We start from the raw sequence: 15194 nt of genomic DNA, 5'->3' as shown, positions 1-15194 counted from the left end.
GCTTTTTGATAATCCCTCAGGACACAGCAGAACAAGCATAAAGTGTCTGAATACAGGTGACGAAAACTTGACTCTGCCAGCACAGAATGTGTCCAGCTGCCTGCTCTCTCAATACCAAAATGCATCTTGAAATCCTCCCTTTTTGGTTTATTGAGAAAGATTTTTTTTTAATGTTTTTGGCCAAGCATACAGAATCTTAGTTCCTTGACCAGGGATCAAACCTGCACCCCCTGCAGTGGAAGCCTGCAGGCCTTAACCACAGGGACTGCCAGGGACGTCCTGGATTATTGAGAAAGACTTTAAACAGTTAAATAATTTTTCTTCTTATTGACACCCACGCCTTGGAAATCTGGCCTTCAGGGACCCCTGCTGCTGACTTTCTCCCCTGATACCCTTCTCTATTTCTGCCTTTGTTTTTTGGATGCTTTTCTTTCTTATTTTTACTTATACCTCTCTTTGGAGAGAGAGCTTCGGAAAAACCAAAATAATTGGACTCCAGGGAGAGCTGAGCTGCAGAGCTGAGGCTTAAATGAATCGAGAAAATAATTTTTCTCCAAATCATGTTTTTATTTTGAAACCTTGCTTAAAAATTTGTTTCTAAATGAAGTATTCTTTTAATTTTTATTATTATTATTACTATTAACAAGTACTTATTGAGTACCTAATCAGTGAATATTATACTAGGTTCTTCAGCTGGGTTTTTTCAGCTGATCATCTGGCACTCAAGAGAAATAGGAATCCTTACTCCTATCTCAGAGGCTATAAAACTGAGTGTAAAAAACAAGGGGCTGATAAAGGGCAGACAGAGGCGAATAAACAGGAAGCTAAGGAAGCTTAAGCCCCAGAGTCCTCTCTTGCACGGGCCGCTTTCAAAGTACTGCTCTTAATTCTGAATCCATGAGCTCTATTCTTCTCCTTAGGAAGAGCTCTCAAAATTGCATAAAGCTTTGGTCCCCACTGGGAGAGAATTCTCCTGCAATTCGGGAGACCTGGGTTTGATCCCTGGGTTAGGAAGATCCCCTGGAGAAGGGAATGGCTATCCACTCCAGTATTCTGGCCTGGAGAATTCCATGGACTATACTAGTCCATGGTGTCGCAGAGTAGGACATAACTGAGCGACTTTCACTTTCACTTTTCAGCCCCCAAAAGTCTGGATCTGTCCCTGGTGTGGAGTAGGTATGTGAACCCAGAATTATGTGCCTGGGAAGTCTATGCTCTTCACACAGAACTACTGTTCATCGTGACATGTGAGTCAGAAAATACAACTGCTGCTCCCTAAATCTGCTGTAACCTTGAATGCTCCAATAATCGTAACAGAACACTCTGTTCAAATATAACTTGAATCACTCCTTTGGAGGAGCAGAGACTTCTATCAGCAGATACTTAACACCATGTGGCAGGCGGGGTGAGAGAGGCCCTGTAAGAGAGTAGTTCAGACGATTGTCTTTGAAGCTGGCAACCTGGGTTAGAATCTGGATTCTCCCACTTTATCCCTAGCTTAGGGTGCTTAGGCAAGTTATCAAACCTCTCCATGCCAGAATTTTCTCTTCTGAAAAAAATGGATGCAATAACAGCTTTTACCTCGGAGGAGTGTTTATGTGCCTCTGTGTACATGTGTTAAATAAACTAAAAGGGTTTCCAAACTGTAGGTCAAGACTTGTCAGTGGGTCATGAAATCAACTTGATGGGTTAACCGTATTTTTAGAAAATGAAGCAGAATCAGAATACAGCCTAAGAGAGCATATCAGAGTGCACTGCCCACAGTCAGGGCAGGCAATTGTCTCCTGAAATCTTTAGTCTCCGTCGTGTATGGATGAATACTGTGTGTGTGCTCAGTTGCTGCAGTCGTGTCCGACTCTTTGCAACCCTATGGCCTGTAGCCCTCCAGGCTCCTCTGTCCATGGGATTCTCCAGGCAGGATACTGGAGTGGGTTGCCATGCCCTCCTCCAGCAGATCTTCTGACCCAGGGATCAAACCCGAGTCTCCTGTGTCTCTTGCACTGGAGGTGGATTCTTTATCACTGAGCCACCTGAGAGGCCCCTGAGTGTGTGGCATTGCTCTGTAAAATATATGTCTTATGGTGAGTCACCACCCTAAAGGTTTGAAAACCTGAGTGACTACAGCCGAAGCAGTTAGAAATATATGGGGCAGCTCCTGCGTGCGTGCATGCTAAGCCACTTCAGTCGTGTCCGAATCTTTGCGACCCTACGGACTGTAGCCCACCAGGCTCATCTGTCCATGGGATTCTCCAGGCAAGAATACTGGAGTGGGTTGCCATGCCCTCCTCCAGGGGGTCTTTCTGACACAGGGATTGAACCTGTGTCTCTTATGTCACCTGCATTGGCAGGCAGGTTCTTTACCACTAGAGCCACTGGGAAGCTCCGGGCAGCTTGTGAACCCTTAGTAAATATTAGTTGTCATCACAGCCCTAGATCTTGTGAAGTAGCCACAATTGTGCTTAATATACTTCAAATGCTATATTTATCTGTCTCACATAATTCTAATATTCTTTATTATAAAATAACTTATTACTACAAAACCATGCATGTATAGAGTAGAAAGTTAGAAAATCCAGGTAGGGGGACTTCCTTGGTGATCCAATGGTTAAGACCCCACGTTTCCACTGCAGAGGGCACAAGTTCAATTCCTGGTCATGGAACTAACATTCTACATGCCATGTAGAATGCACACCACCTCCCCCCGCCACTGCCGCAAAAAAAAAAGTCCAAATAGGCAAAAATAAATATTTTTATAAAATAAATATTTTATAAAAATATTTATTTTATTTATTTATTTTAATAAAATAAAATATTATCATCCCATTACCAGAGATGACCACTGTTAACATCTTAGTGAATATCCATCTGGATCTTTTCCTACACACACACTTTTAAACTCAAAATTAAATCCTTTGTATTTTTCTTTTTCCAGTCAACAATTTTTTCCGTTCCACTCTCATATATTTTCATTTTATCTACAGACCATATTCAAATTTCCCTCCGAAATGTACTTCTTAGCAAATTTGCTGCAAGCAGTATTGGTGCAGAACTGTTCATTGATCTGGCTCTAACAGCCCTCCGTGCCTTCTGATCCTTTTGTCAAGACTTTGAGAGAAACCAGGCCAACTGTAGAATGTTCCATTTGCTGATGTGTCTGTCCACTTCCTTGTGGCAGTGTTTATCTTGCGCCCTGCATTTACTGTAAATTAAAAGTTATATTTAGGGACTTCCCTGATGAGCCAGTGGTTAAGAATCCACCTGACAATGCAGGGAACACATAGGGTTCTATACCTGCTCTGAGAAAGTCCCACAAGCCGTGGCGTAACTAAGCCTGCGCACCGCTAATTAGCCAGGTGCTCTAGGACCTGTTCTCCTCAACAGGAGAGGCCCCTGCAGGGAGAGACCTGCACACAGCGACTAGAAAAAGCCTGTGAGCAGCAACAGAGACCCAGGGCAACCAAAGGTAAATAAACAGATGAACTTTGAAAAGTTATATTTAAAGGTGTAAGAGACTCACTTCAACCGTTCTGGCTAGACAGCAGCTTAAGTAGTGTTGTATGTTCATATTATTTCATCAGAAATTTTAGATTCATTCTGAATCAACCAGTCTTAGGGGAATGACAGATTCTCCCATTACATCCACCTCACCCTCAGTGTGAAACTAAAAGTGAACCGGTGTGGTATTAATTGGCACTATTTGTGTGTCCAGCTCTCCGTCAACATTCGTTTAATTTTTAACATCTTGGTTTAGGTATAACTGACATGTAATAAATGGCACATCTTAAGAGGGTATGCTATTGATCTTCTGTTGCTGCCATAACAAAGTATCATAAGCTTAGTGGTTTAAAACAACACAAAAGTAGGTATCCTACCGTTGTGTAGAAGTTCAACATTTGTCTCACCAGGTTTAAATCAAGGTGTAAGCAGGGCTGTGTTCCTGTGTGGAAGCTCTGGGGGCAAATCCAGGTCATTATCTTCTCCAGCATCCAGAGATTGCCCGCATTTCTTGGCTCGTGGTTCCCTTTGTCCATCTGAAAAGCCAGCAATATTGCATCTTTCTTGTTGACCCTTCTTCATAGTTGTCTCTCTCTCTCTGACTCTCCCATTTTTAAATGACTCTTGTGACTGTATTAGGCCTACCCAGATAATCCAGGATAGTTTCTCCATTTTAAGGTCATCAGATTCTTAACCTTAATTTCATTTTGCCATGTAACATATAAATTCATAGTGTGAGTTACTGTTAGTCGCTCAGTTGTGTCTGACCCTGCGATCTCATGGACTGTAGCCCATCAGGCTCCTCTGTCCATGGGATTCTCCAGACAAGAATACTGGAGTGGGTTGCCATGCCCTTCTCCAGGGAATCTTCCCAACCCAGGGATTGAACTCAGGTCCCTAGGTTCCAGGTATTAAGATGTGGACATCTTTGGGGGCCATTATTCCGCCTACTACACTCTGCTCTGATCCTCAAAGATTTATGTCATACATCAAGCATATTCACCCCATTCCAAGGTTCCCTATGAAAACATCAATTCAAAGTCCTAAATCTCATGTAAATCTCATTAAAATCCTCTAAGTTAGATATAGGGGAGACTCTGGATGCAACTCAGCCTGGGACAGAATTTTTCCCGATCTATGGGCCCATGAAACTAGAAAGTAAGTCTCCAGCTCCCAAGAGACAATGGTGGGAGACTTTCCTGGCAGTCCAGTGGTTAAGACTCTGCGCTTCCACTGCCAAGGGCCCAGGTGCAATCCCTGGTTGGGAAACTAAGATCCCACAAGCACTGTGAAGCAACCAAAAAGAAAAAAAAAAAAAAATAGGAAAAAAGAAAGAAATTTCCCAAGAAATTTTGAAATCCAGTCTTGTAAACTCCATTAAGGTTTTGTGGGGTTTTTTGCTTTGTTTCACTTTGTTACTTTGTTTATGTATTTATGTATTGGGCTGCATTGCAAGTTGCGACACGCAGGATCTTCAGGATGAATTCTTAGTTGCACCATTTGGGATCTAGCTCCTCTACAAGGGATAGAACCAGGGCCTCTACACATTGGGATCGAGAAGTCTTAGCCACTGGACCATGGGGGGTGTCCCTCCATTGGGTTTTAAGGCTTGGGAATAATTCCTTATGGCTCTCAGTTCTTTTCTCTGGATTTGAAGTTCCATTTTCTGAGTCATCCTTCCTTTTTCATGAAAGATGCAACTGTTTGCAGCTGAATCATTTTATCAGCCTGCTTCCTATCTGTAGAATTCTTCTTTCATATTCTTACCAACATACAGTATGGATAGGCTTTTTAATTTTAGCCATTCAAAGGGGCAGGGGTTACCTAATGATTTTTTTTTCGGCTGTGTGGCTTGTAGGTTCTTAGTTCCTCAACCAGGGATTGAGTTTGGGCCCTCAATAGTGAAAGGGTGGAGCCCTAAGCACTGTGCAGCCAGGTAACTCCCTACCTAATGACTTTTAACAGCAGTTGACAATACTTGCTTGAATTAAATGCATTAGAGCTTGCAAAAATGTTGACTTATTTCTACTTTAATTAGCTGGCATTCTTCAGTAAAATAGAACTTTCATAAACTAAGATTATGTAGCTATTCTAAATGTAGTTCCCATTAGAAAGAGATTAAATGTTTAACTCCTTCCCTGTAATTGCCAGTTTTCAAAACAAAGAGTTATTTTCATCCTTCCATACCTTTTTGATCAAGTAGGTCATTCTTATTTTCCCATTTTGCAATATGAAACCTATGACTATGAGATTCAAAAGAGTTTAAGGAAATTGCTCAAGGTCTCAATCTCAGCCAACAATCAAGAATCCTGATAAGAGTTTGCTTCTAAAATAAAAGTCTTGGTTGGTTGCCAAGGTCCTTTGAGGACTTGTCACAGTCTGCCTGAAAGGCTGCCTGCTTCCTAATTCCGTGCTCAGAGTTATTGAGAAACATCCCATCTCCCTGCCATTAACTCCCTCCCCTGCAACAGGGTCATTACCCCTAGGGTGTATTGCCCTGCTCAGAACCTGCCATGTGAGGCAGAAGCTAAACACTGGAGCCCAACAGGCCTAGAACTCTTTCTTTTGCCATGAAACACCCTTCATTGACTTCTGTTTGAGCAGACTGCTTTTCTTTCAGAAACTGGAATTAATTAGGGCTGACCTCCTGGGCTTTTTTCCAAGCAAGGATGAAGCTTTTTTTTTTTCCCAAGTGACAGAAGAGCAGGTTTGGATGGTGGAGTCAGTAAGGGACACTGAAGCTAAGCCACTGCTTAGTGGAGTGACGTTCAGCTGGAAGGCTCTGAAACAGAGGTAGCAGTTGCTAAAATATTCAAAACCATCAGTGTTCTTTGGTAAATAACTGCTGCTCTGAGACGTCTTCTCCCCATCACAGCACCCAGTCTCCTCTTTTCACCCTCCCACAAATTGTCTTCATCATTTAGGGTTCAGGCTGAACTATGGTTAAATGTTTTTAACAACCCGCCTGGGTGTGGACATAAACTGGGTTGGAGTTCTCATTGGTGTGACCTGGCACTTATATTCTAATTCGAACGTGAGCGTGGTGTTGTCAGCCACTGTTGAGACAGCCTAGATTCTGCCTACCCTTGGGATCATGCATGCATGAATTCTGGGTTATGATGTCACATGTATTTCTTAGGCTTGGGATCAAAAGTTTGAAAAACCGAAGCTAGGGCATACCAGACAAAGGAGGCTGAATGCAGAGGTACACAGCTTGTTTCTGGAAAGGAAAGACAAGATGACTAGGAGGTAGGCAGGGCCAATATGAAAGCTGTGAGACTCACGGTCAGTCAAGGGTGTCTGGGAAGCAGTGAGTCAGATGTGGGGTACAGGATGGAAAGATAGTGAACTGGAGGTCTGAAGTACATGGGAGACTTGAGAAAGAAACACGTGTATCGGATGCATGGTTCAGGCATAGAAGAATAATCACTCCACCAAAGATAAAGCAATGAACCTAATTCCTGAAAGTCAGGAAGGTTCCTCATGGACAGAGACATACAGTGAGTCAGGAAGAGACCAGGAGGGAATCCTAAGGGCTCCTTGAATTAGCGGGCAGTGGAGGAAGCAGCACTCTCCCAGGCACTGTGCCAGAAAGTGGGGAACTTGCAAATCTGGAAGGGAGAAGACAGAAAGGCAAGGGTAAGGTCTCAACAGGCTGAAATGTAATAACAGGTCAAGTAAGGCAAAGGCCCCAGGAACCCGGGATGTCTCAGTAGTAGCATAGGCCTACGGTCACTATCCTGACTGTAGGCGCAAGCCTGGCTTTGGTCATTCTGAACTCTGGAACCTTGGGCAAGTGACTTAGACTCTTGTGACTCAGTTTTCTCATCAATAAAATGGAGATAATAATGGGAATTCCCTGGGAATCCAGTGATTAGGACTCCGAGCTTTCACTGCCATGGCCTGAGTTCAATCCCTGGTCAGGGAACTAAGATTCCCGCAAGCCGAGCACCGCGGCCAAAAACAAACAAAAAAACCAAAACCAACCAAACAACAACAGCAAAACATAAAAAGTCCCAGGGAGGAAATTCTCTGGTGGTCCAGTGGCTAAGTCTCCACGCTCCCAAGAACTAGACCAGACTAAAAGTTTGCATGCTCCAACTAGAGATCCTAAGCTCCAGCACAGCCAAATAAATTTAAAAAAAAATTTTTTTAAGCATAAAATGAAGATAATAAGAATGTCTACCTGAGAGAGTTTCAAAAATTAGATGAGAGAGAGAGACTCTGAACTGGGTTTAAAACGTTGTTCATAAGCCATATAAGCATATGCTAAACTATGATACCTATGGCACCAGCTACCTAAAACTTTTTATACTTTCTGGGCTTGAGTTTCCTTGCACTGGGGTGCAAACTCTGGAAACTCAGAAAAGAGGAAAGAAAGCAAGCCAGCCATAAGAGAGCACGATAAAGACGAAGAATTAAGCACACGTGAAAAACTGTGACATCGGCACCTCCACTCTGCCCTCTTCAGTTGCTTCTTGTAGCTGTTTTTGAGACTAAACTTACTTCCCTATATTTGTGACTTTCAGAGCACAAGCCAAGGTCACTAAAATAAAGACTTCTCACCCCCTCACTGTACAAACAATCCTATTCTGGCCTGGATCCTTTTCCAGACTTCTCTGTGGGCCTGAGAGCCAAATAAGGTAATTCACTGAGGCACCAGTGAGGGGGGAAGAGGGTGGAGTTGAAATCTGAACCGGAGTTCAGGAACAGAGCTGACTCTGGGGGCTGGGCCCAGCGAGGAAGGACCACTGTTCCTGTGACGAGTTGTTCCCTGGGGTTCCCGGAGGAATGTGGGGAACTGAAAAAACAAACACACACACCCAGAGACATCAAGGCAGTTTTTCCAAATGGCCACAATTCATGAGCTTGGCTGCTTTCCACTCCTCAAGTTATCACTAGGCTTCAGAGTCAGATCTGGGGTTTGAATCCCACCTCTGTTCTTTACAAGCTGTGTGACCTTGGGCAACTTACTTAACCTCTCTGTATCCCAGTTTCCATTTAAGTGCTACAGTTACATTTTGTAAATCAAGTAAATTCCAGAGAAAACCACAGGGTGATAATTATTGTATGTGCTATGGGAGCGGTTACTGCGTATGGAGAAAGGTATTCCAGGCTGGTGTGGAGTCAGGGAAATAGAATTACTCATATTACTTATTACTCTTATTACTCTTAATGCTCTCAGCTAACTTCAGTTGTCACATGACACATCCCCGGACTAGGGGAATTCGGATAATCAACTGATAGTTATCAGAAAATAATTTGCTGTTGTTCAGCCACTACATCATGTCTGACCCTCTGTGAGCCCATGGACTGCAGCATGCCAGGCTCCCCTGTCCTTTTCTCAGAGTTTGCTCAAACTCACGTCCATTGAGTTGGTAATGCTTTCTAACCAGCTCATCTTCTGCTGCCCACTTCTCCTTTTGCCTTCAATCTTTCCCAACATCCGGGGCTTTTCCAATGAGCTGACTCTTCGCATTTGATGGCCAATGTTTTGGAGCTTCAGCTTCAGCATCAGTCCTTCCAATGAATATTCAGGGTTGATTTCCTTTAGGATTGACTGGTTTGATCTCCTTGCAGTCCTAGGGACTCTCAAGAGTTCTCCAGCACATAGATCATAGCCTTGTCATAGCAAAGGGGCTTGAGTAACTCAATGAAGCTATAAGCCATGCCATGCAGGGCCACCCAAGATGGACAGGTCGTAGTGAAGAATTCTCCAACACATGGTCCACTGGAAGAAAGAATGGCAAACCACTCCAGTATTCTTGCCCCTAGAACCCCACGGACAGTGTGAAAATAAAAATAATTATGGATCAATTTAAAATGGAAGTTTTAAACCCACTTACTTTGGCTTTTTATTTCAGTAAAAAGAATTTTCATTCGATGTAATAATAAAAAATTGGACCAAGTAGAGAAATGGCCAAAAAAAGAGAAACCTTCATCTTATTTAGTTAGTTCAGTCCCTCAGTCCTGTCCGACTCTTTGAGACCCCATGAATCGCAGCACGCCAGGCCTCCCTGTCCATCACCAGCTCCCAGAGTTCACTCAGATTCACGTCCATCGAGTCAGTGATGCCATCCAGCCATCTCATCCTCTGTTGTCCCTTTCTCCTCCTGCCCCCAATCCCTCCCAGAATCAGGGTCTTTTCCAATGAGTCAACTCTTTGCATGAGGTGGCCAAAGTACTGGAGTTTCAGCTTCAGCATCTTACCTAGAGGTAAATGCTAATTATTCTTGTTTTCTTTCTTTTCTTTAAGCTTTTTATTTTATATTGGAGTATAGCTTATTAATGATGTTGTGATAGTTTCAGGAAGACAGCAAAGGGACTCAGTCAAACATATACGTGTATACATTTTCCCCCAAACTCCCCTCCCATCCAGGCTGCCACATACCTTTGAGCAGAGTTCCCTATGCTATATGATAGGTTAAATGCTATTATTCCATATGTAAACTTTTCTACTTTTTTCTCTGCGTCTATGTGTGTGTGTGTGTGTGTGTGTGTGTGTGTGTGGACATACACATACATACATACATACAAACATATATAATGCTTATATATTTGAAAAATAAATCATTCCTGCATTGTTCTGTAACCTGTGTGGGTTTATGTGGGGGTCTTTTGGGGGGGGACAGTGTTAGGAATAGCTGTGAATCCTCTTAAAATCCACTAAGTGGACATCAGCCTTCTCAGTTTCCTTACACATAAAATTTCTATTTATTGATTCAATGTTTCCCAATCTTTTTTATTCTGTAACACACTTTAAGAGGACTAAACATAAGGAGGATACAGCATGGTGAATGGGAGGAAGTATAACCTGAATAGTTATAAATTATAAACTGAAATGAACAGGTTATGTTAATAGTTTACAAAAAAACAGGTTGTAACCTGATTTGCTGGCCTTGCCTATTAAACTTGAAAACAAAAACAAACAATGAAAGCTCATTAAGCAAGCTACAGTATTTTGCCTGTAGAATAAACCTTGCAGTTCAGTTCAGTAGCTCAGTCGTGTCTGACTCTTTGCGACCCCATGAATTGAAGAATGCCAGGCCTCCCTGTCCATCACAAACTCCTGGAGTTCACCCAAACTGATGTCCATTGAGTCGGTGACGCCATCCAGCCTTCTCATCCTCTGTCGTCCCCTTCTCCTCCTGCCCCCATCCCCTCCCAGCATCAGAGTCTTTTCCAATGAGTCAACTCTTCGCATGAGGTGGCCAAAGTTCTGGAGTTTCAGCTTTAGCATCAGTCCTTCCAAAGAACACCCAGGACTGATCTCCTTTAGGATAGACTGGTTAGACCTCCTTGCAGTCCAAGGGACTCTCAAGAGTCTTCTCCAACACCACAGTTCAAAAGCATCAGTTCTTTGGCGCTCAGCTTTCTCCACAGTCCCAACTCTCACATCCATACTTGACCACTAGAAAAACCATAGCCTTGACTAGACGGACCTTTGTTGGCAAAGTAATATCTGTGCTTCTGAATATGCTATCTAGGTTGGTCATAACTTTTCTTCTAAGGAGTAAGCATCTTTTAATTTCATGGCTGCAATCACCAACTGCAGTGATTTTGGAACCCAAAAGAATAAAGTCTGCCACTGTTTCCACTGTTTCCCCATCTATTTCCCATGAAGTGATGGGACCAGATGCCATGATCTTCGTTTTCTGAATGTTGAGCTTTAAGCCAACTTTTTCACTCTCCTCTTTCACTTTCATCAAGAGGTTTTTTAGCTCCTCTTCACTTTCTGCCATAAGGGTGGTGTCACCTGCATATCTGAGGTTATTGATGTTTCTCCCGGCAATCTTGATTCCAGCTTGTGCTTCTTCCAGCCCAGCGTTTCTCATGATGTACTCTGCATAGAAGCTAAATAAGCAGGGTGACAATATACAGCCTTGATGTACTCCTTTTCCTATTTGAAACCAGTCTGTTGTTCCATGTCCGGTTCTAACTGTTGCTTCCTGACCTGCATACAGGTCTCTCAGGCAGGTCAGGTGGTCTGGTATTCCCATCTCTTTCAGGATTTTCCACAGTTTATTGTGGATAAATAAATAAATTAATTAATTAAAGCTTTATCTGGGTATAATTTAAATTGTGAAATATGTGGCAAGCAATCAAGACATACTAGGGAACGTACATCAACTATACTTCAACAAAAATAAAAATAATTAAAAGATACGTTAGAGAGAAGGGTGAAAAGAGACCAGGACCACAACTGCTCTTTGCTCTAAGATCAAGGCTGGAAAGATGGCAGCAGAGTGGGAAGTGTGGGGAGGGCTGGTAATGAGAGCTTCACACTCACTTTTTTTCCCCTTTTTGGCTGTGCTGGGTCTTGTGGACTTCTCTAGTTGCAACACTCAGGCTTAGCTGCTCCAGAGCATGTGGATTGTTAGTTTCCCAACCAGGAATCAAACTTGCGTCCCCTGCATTGGAAGGTGGACTCTTAACCAACTTAATCACGAGAAAGTCCCTTCATACTCATGCTTTATGAACATTTATCACCTTCCATGTGTCAAGCTGGCTTCAGTCTCACGACAGGAAGGGATCCTGTGGCTGGGAAGAGGTTTAGGAAAAATCAAGGATCTATCCGGTCTCTTCTGGATGCTGAATGTAAATGTTCCATAAATGTTCTGTAAAATGCTGCACTATTATGATATCATCAACAGCACGCTTAGTCTTTTTCTCAATCTCCTCTTGTGGCCTCTCTCCTTTGCTTTTCCTTTTTTTCTTTCTGACTTCTTAATTATGGGAAAATGTCAAACACATAACAAAAGTAGATAGAGCATAACAAATCCCATGTACTCATTACCCAGCTGCAACAATTCTGAGCTTAGTCTTGTTTTATCAGCTGAGGACTGTAGACTCAACTGACTTCCCCCACCCCCATGTATGTGTGTGTGTTTTAATAAATTAAAAAGTTTATTAGCCATAGAAAAAAAATGATTATCTAATTCTCCTTAAGTTCCCTATAAAAAAATAAGCTTACAGAAAGTGTCTTCCTCATGAACAGAAAATCACTATGCTTTCGGTCCAAGGTATGTTTGGATTTTTTTCCTTTCTTCTTCAGATGACAGACAGATGGATGTAGCGGAATCTATGAACGAGTGTACTTGCCCCAAATGTGCGACATAAATATAGAAGTGATGAACGGAAGACTCATGACTGATATTGGAACAGGGCCCTCTTTGAGCGCTGGTGAATGTTCTGTGTAGAATCGCCACATCCCCCCAGGGCCCGCTGAGGTCGTAAGGCCTCTGCTCCTTGTTCCACAGCTGGCATTCTTCTTCTGCCAGACGGTGCTTCGGTTCGCTGAGAGAGTGCCCTGAGGAGCCCACGTTAGTGCCACTGGGGGTCAGGCCAGGCACGTTGAAGACGGGAGGGTGGTAGGGAACTGAAGTGAACTGCAGAGGAGCCCATGTGTGTGTGTGTGTTTTTTTTTTTTAACATTTATTTTTATTTATTTGTTTGGTTGTGCTGGGTCTTAGTTATGGCATATGGAATCTTTAGCTGCGACATATGGGTATCTTTTAGTTGAGGTCTGCAAACTCTGGAGACCAGTTTCCTGGCCAAGGATTGAACCTGGGACCCCTGCCTTGGGAGTGCAGAGTCTTAGCCACTGGACCTCCAGGGAAGTCCCCCCATGTTATTTTGAAGCAAACCCAGAACATATCATTTCATATGTGAGCCTCTCAGCATGTATCTCTAAAAAGATAAGGACTTTAAAAATCATTTAATCATCTTTCCTTAATGTCATCAAACATTTAGTCAGTGTTCAGATCCCACATCAACTGTTTATCAGGAGACAGAATGAGATTTCAGATACAAAGCTCAGTCTCACAAGACCACCCTCCACTTCAGGAATTTTGGTAGGGATTGCACCGAATCTGTAGCTTGCTTTGGGTACTATTGCCATTTTAACACTATTAAGTCATTTAATCCATGAATAGGGGATATTTTGCTTTTAGAATTTTAAGTCTGCTATGAGAGACCTTTGAAATAGTTCAGAGGATTAAATGTACTAAATATACAAGTGTTGCTTGATACATTTAAAGGAATTAAATCAGTCAAGTGTGTAAATAATGTTAACTGTTTAGGAAAATTCTGTTTAACTTCTGATTTTTTTTTTTTTTGGCCCCTCCATGCAGCATGTAGGATGTTAGTTACCCAACCAGGAATCAGACCCTCGCCCTCCCGGCATGGAAGTGTGGTGTCCTAACCACTGGACCACAGGGAAGTCCCTTGATTCTATTAAAGATTTATCTAAGGATGGTGGGAATTATCGATCTTATTTTAAAACTTAGTTTCTTAGAAAATAAAATAACAATGATTCAAAGTTCAGCTTAACTATACAGGAAGAAACAGATTTAAGAATTTGAAACTTTGGGGACTTCTCTGATGGTCCAGTGGCTAAGACTTTGAGTTCCCAGAGCAGCCATCTAGGGTTATTCCCTGCTCAGGGAACTAGATCCCACATGCTGCAACTAAGTTCCCATGCTGTAACTAAAGATCCCACACACCCAAACTAAGACTTGGTGCGGCCAAATAAAATAAATAAATAAAAAGAATTGGAAACTTTGACAAATTTAACATTAATCAGAACTCCAGAATCAATCACTATTCTTTTCCAGGCGCAAGAACCCTCCTCAGAAAATAAAATGTCCAGGGAATTTCCTGGCAGTCCTGTGGTTAGGACTCCACACTTCCAACTGCAGGGGGCAAGGGGTTTGTTTGATCACAGGTTGGGGAAGTAAGATCCCAGGCTGGGGAAGTAAGATCCTGCAGCCAAATAAATAAATAGTCCAACTGTCACCTGGAGTCTTCCACATGGTGGAGGGGGGAAAATCTCTTGGGTGAACTTTCCATACTTCTAACACACCACTGTTTCAGCTCTGAGCCTTCCAGAGAGAAATATAATAAGCATTCAGTTAATGTTTATTGACTGAAAGTGATAGATTCAGATTTGCTTCACTGAAAGCACTTAGTAGCTTGGTAAATACTTGATATACGAATAAATACAAGTATAACATGAACATTTTACATATTCATAAAATTTCAAATCTATTCCTCACTTTGTGCTTCAACCACACTGGCCTATTTTTCTTTAATTCCTCTAACTTGCTACAGTAACTTTATATATTCACTACCCTCTTCCAGGAACTTTCTTTCTTCTCACAAACTTTGCCAGACATCTCCTGCTTCTGCTAAATCATCACTTCCTCCAGGAAGCCTCCTTTGGTTTACCTAATCAGGCCAATCTTTCCTATGATATGGTCTTAAGACACCATTTCCCTCTTCAGGCCATTTTCTACATAAGTAATTTCACAACCAGTTATGTGATTCTTTTTCTAATTCCCCTATATCTTGGAACTTAGCCCCATGATGGGAGCCTAGGACTCTGTTTTGGGTTACAACTGATCCCTCTAAATTCATCTCCGTTTGGAAAATGGAAGATACCTAACAAACACTTCTTGACTGAATGAGTGATTGTTAAATATGCAGCATGAGCCAAAGAACTGTTTCAGGGACTTCCCTGGTGGTCCAGTGGTTAAGAATCTGCACTTCAGATATAGGGGGTACAGGTTCAATCCCTAGTCAAGCAACTAAGATCCCACACACTGTGTGATGTAACCTAAAAAAAAAAAAACCTGGTTCAGGGAATAATATAAAAATACATAGAAGGGCCATATGTCAAAGGATGAAGGCAATTAGGT

At 42.4% G+C, this 15194-nt stretch overlaps 1 pseudogene; it reads right to left on the bottom strand.

Moving 5' to 3' along the window:
* On the bottom strand, positions 12528 to 14309 carry LOC102190276 (annotated as a pseudogene).

The sequence above is a fragment of the Capra hircus genome, chromosome 23, assembly GCF_001704415.2.
Source record: "Capra hircus breed San Clemente chromosome 23, ASM170441v1, whole genome shotgun sequence".
In the NCBI taxonomy this organism is placed as follows: domain Eukaryota; kingdom Metazoa; phylum Chordata; class Mammalia; order Artiodactyla; family Bovidae; genus Capra; species Capra hircus.
This window is presented reverse-complemented; position numbering and strand designations above follow the sequence as displayed.